Source organism: Apteryx mantelli, chromosome 4 (genome assembly GCF_036417845.1).
Source record: "Apteryx mantelli isolate bAptMan1 chromosome 4, bAptMan1.hap1, whole genome shotgun sequence".
Classification (NCBI taxonomy): Eukaryota; Metazoa; Chordata; class Aves; order Apterygiformes; family Apterygidae; genus Apteryx; species Apteryx mantelli.
The window spans coordinates 19,488,863-19,493,347 of record NC_089981.1 but is presented as its reverse complement, the minus strand read 5'-3'; the positions used below and the strand labels follow the sequence as shown (position 1 = coordinate 19,493,347).

Sequence of the window (4,485 nt, the reverse complement as noted above, 5' to 3'; positions counted from 1 at the left end):
GTTTAGAACAAAGACCCTGCAGTGTCTATTGCTCCACTGCTTCATCAAAGTAAAATCTTCCACAACTGTAAATTGCTGGATCCTGATGTTTTTTGTTTTAATAGCAGCTAAGGATCTGGTTCTATAGATTCTGTGACTGTGCTGAGAGGGATGTTAGCCCTGCTTTGAGCTGGAGCTTAGACTAGAGCCCTGCTGAAGTCCCTTCCAACCTCTATAATTTTATGATTCTATATAGAAGAAGATGGCAAAGATGAAGAAGATAGAGCTGTCTAACAAGATGGAGAGGGCCACTGACCAAGGCAGAGAAGGGAATGAGAAAACAATATACTACTGGATATCTTAGAATGCATTTTTTAATACTTCACTAATGATATTTTACTGACAGACAGAAAGTAGGAGGGATCCACTACAAAGCCAGATTTTGGTAAGGACTTGAATTTGCAAACCCCTGGAAAATTTTTGCTCTTTCAGTGTCCTAGTTGAAGGTTGTGTTCTCTATGCCCAGAACTAGATTCAAAGCCATGAATTTCTATGACCTTGTAGAGATAAAGATATTGATTATTTGTAACTCACGGTACAAGTTTATGGTCATAGTCCATCAGGTGACTGGTCCATAAAATAAATTTATTAGAGTTACTGAAATTGGGCAGAGTTTTGTATACAAAAAGCTTGACCTGTCAGTCCACAGAAGCTCACACTTCAGAACTGATACCTTAAAGCACTGGATAGCCTAAACATAGCAGGCTATGTATGTAAACTCTGGGCTAGAAGCGGATGATTGCCTGAGCACTTACTTTCTCAAGATAGACAAACTGGTAAGAAAGTAGGTGCATTTTGGATAGATATAAAGTCTACACACTGAACTTTTCATCTGATGTTCTGGAGGGTTTGCAGAGATAACTGCAAAAAGTCGTTGAAAGGAGCCTATCAAAAAAATCAGCGCTCTCATCCTTATGCAACTCGCTCTGTACCACTGTCAAGGCTTTATGTGGCCCTTGTTCTAGGTTTCACTGGGCTCCCGGGGCACAAAACAGCCAGGGCAGTGAGAAGAGAAGTGACTCTGTTCTGGGGCCAATTAGGTGAAAGGCTGCACTTGTTGCATGGAGTGGCTCAAACAGCACAAAGAGCTTGTGTAAGGGACACGGAGGCCCTGAGATTAATGGGGTGGGCAGGAGAGGTTGGGGGGGGGGGGAAGAGAAACACAGCAGGAAGGAAAGTATGGAAAAGGGGAAAAGAAGTGCACAGCCAAAGAGGTTTTGTATGAGGAACACACAGAAATGTGGCTTAACAAGCTAGCCTGCGTAAGTGAAGGCCGTCTTGCTGGGTTAGCAGGAAGCGGGGAAGGAGCAGGGCAAACGGGCTGGTGTGGCTCCCAGAGAGGTAGTTCAGGTATCTCCATGCTGTATCATGCATTGATTTGTTGATGTAAAGGCAAAAAAAATGAGATCCCAATGAAACGATTAAAAAAAATAATAGAAAAGACAATTTTTGCATTTTTATCCCTTTGTTGACTTTTATGTAGGAGTTGGTGACACCAGATAAGATTCTTTTAATGTGCCTTTTGGAAAGGATTGGAAGCCCTATTAATGCCTGGAGGATGACTTTTATAGTGTCCTACTAGTGCTCCTTGAAAAGCCTATAAACTTGTTTTTCTGTTTTTTTCATTAGGGTGCAAATGAGAAAGAGAGGAGATAATTCTTTCTGGCTCATGGTCGTGGTGCTTACACTTTCTGTGGACATCCACATAGCAGGCCAGGTAGATTTTTAAGTGAACTTGTGTTCTCTAGTGCTTATGTCTGTTTACTGGTAATATGACTTTGCCATGTTCAGGATATATTCAGTGTGACTGCAGACCAAGAGGTCCTGGAGAGAGAGGAAATAGCATCAACATTCATTTCCAGAAATATTTCCAATTGAGGAAGAATTTTCAATGTTTTGCTAAAGTCCTGTTGTGAAAAGTGTGCCAACTATTACCAGCTGCCACTGTGGGAAGTTTAATAGCAGCCACTATTTTGTATTTGCTAAAGGAGCACGAGGCTGTTTCCTCCCTTTCATTAGAGGGAAAGGCTGAGGAGCTCTGAACGTGGGCTGAGATGGGTGAATAATAAATTCAAATGCAGTGGAAAACAGCTCGAATGACATCCCGCCTGGGCTTGAGGAAAGGGGACCTGCTGGAGCCGCTGGCGAGGGAACTGAGCGGTCTTTGCAGCATCACTTTAATAACAGAAGTGAACTTCTCCATTCCTCAGGTGCCGGCACAAGCTCTTCCTGAAATAAATTTATACTACTTGAGAAGGAATTGGTTAACAGTGTTGAGGAGGAAAATGCGCTTGGCCGTCACTGCGTGGAACAGATGGGCAACAAAGCATGATATGGGGAATTCCTCATCAGAGGATCAGGAAGGGGAGTCAAGCAGAAAGATACCCAAGGCACTGAAGCGATGAGCAGTAGTTTCTCCTCCAGAGGTAAGCATGAACTACTGTCTATAATTTCACTTATGAAGCCTGGATCTTTGGCTCGGGCTTTCAGGGTAGAGTTTTGCTCCCTGGAAGAAAACAAAAATAGTAATCAGTGCCATGAGGATATCATGGCCCTGCAGAAGAAGGAGGAACTGCACCATCTTTGAACATTTCATAACTCTTTGTATCCCCGAGAAGAACTCCATTTGGCTTTTTCAAGCAGAGGAAAAAGACTTTTTCCCTCCTGAATTTAAAATTTATGTGTGCATAAGGAAATTTAGCACGTGGATGCTATTTCTCTCTCTCTGGGCCCCTTGGTCTGCAGTCACACTGAATATAAATTTTAAATTAAAAATGAAATCCCAGGCTGCAATAAAATCTCTCAACCTCCTTTCCATCTGGAAAGTAGTTTGGAAATACTGCTTGCCATTTACAAAGTGCCTTAGGCATCTTAAGCTACTTCACCTCTTGTTCTTATGGCAACATGAAGCCCATGAGAAGTTTAGCTTGTTAAGAACAGTGCTTCTTAGTGACAGAGATCCCAGTTCAGAATTTAAATGTCACTGCTAGTATTTATCACTGCTATTGGCTTATCATTGCCTTCTGTTCTCCCGTGAGCAAGCAAATATCTGTATGTTATCTCTTCTCTTACACTTGGTTGAAAGTTCTTTAAGAACAGCTATTTATACTGCACCTGGTAGAATGGTGCCATGACCAAGACTTTTGGCACTAAAGTATGAGGTTAATAAATAATAATTAGAGAGGAGGGTTATAGTTTCATAACAGATTTGACAGTCTCTTAACACCTTTGGAGTCCTGCTGTGTTTCAAAATCGGCCCCAGTAGAACCATTTTATTGCCATCTAAGTCCTTGAGATTCCACACTGTGCAAGATTACTTTTGTGTGTAAACATATCTGTTGTTAATCTAGATATTTAGTTACAGACATGTAAAGACTTGTGGATGAAATGTGGTATGGAATATGCAATGCTAAAGTGTAGTTGTGCAAGGAACCCCCCAACAAAGATTTCCACTGTTTGGAGTCTATCTGCTATTTTTTTAGGCTATAAAAAGGGAAAATAAAAATCAGGAAATGACTTGGTTACACGGTACAAGTACCTCCATAGAGAGGAAATACTGGAACCAATCATTTTTAGCCTAGCAGTGACCTGTAAAGCAAAAACTAATATTTCCAAGTCAAAACCAGACAAATGAAAATTGTAAGGCACAAACCTGAGACAATAAAGCAGAATATATACTAAGAGTACTAGGCATTATGTTTGAGTCGAGGCTATAGGCTTTTCTGAAGCACATGTTTTAATCAAATGTTACTTACTGTGGTTAATAAATGGATGAATTTCTGTTTCTCATCATGTAGATCATTAGACCATTAAAGGTCCTCTGACTTTCAAAATCTCCAGAAAGGAATGTGATTGATATAATTGTCTTAGAATCACAGTTGAATCATCTTTATATTTCCATGGCATTTGAATGCAACTCTAATCAGAAAAATGCCTATTGAAAAATGTAGTTTTCGATACAGATTTTTCAGATGTTCTGTATAGTACTGCTCATTTTGCTTCCTCTGGCCTCTTATGTAGTTCATGACCATGCACTGCTAGAGTTGGCTAATGATTGGTCATTGAGTTCACATATTTTCATGTTCTTCAAAATGAAGACAACATTGTATCAAAGGCGCCTGTGACATTATCCCTTGGCACATTCCAAGGTTCTGAAGAGATTTGGCGACACTTTTTTCTGGTCATGGGACCCTGGCTGAGAGCTGACTAACTTACAAGCCAAGCAAGTAAGCAAACAAACAAAAAACCCAACAGAAACTCCCACTGTGCTGCCGTTGCTGGCAAGAATTTCACATTCCGCCGTGGGTCTGGGTTTGGCCACATGGGATTAGCAGGGGCAGGGTGAAAAACGGCCTGGATGCCAGGGAAGCCGAGCACATGACCACATGTACCTTATTTATTAAAGGAAACAGTGGACATTGCAAGCATCAGTTGGGACGGGGATTG

At 41.2% G+C, this 4,485-nt stretch overlaps 1 protein-coding gene across 6 annotated transcripts in view; it reads left to right on the top strand.

Annotated features, from left to right (window-relative positions):
- Positions 1-4,485, top strand: part of LOC106490045 (acyl-CoA (8-3)-desaturase) — a 50,463-nt gene that overhangs the window by 20,825 nt on the left and 25,153 nt on the right. For 4 of the 6 annotated variants that reach the window (XM_067295874.1, XM_013949381.2, XM_067295873.1 and 1 more), the window contains 2 exons: positions 1,669-1,756; positions 2,250-2,465. The gene's annotated coding sequence lies outside the window, so the exon portion shown is untranslated. Of the gene's footprint in view, positions 1-402; positions 425-1,668; positions 1,757-2,136; positions 2,466-4,485 lie in introns of those variants that run through there. The other 2 variants (XM_013949386.2, XM_067295877.1) reach the window with 2 other exon arrangements.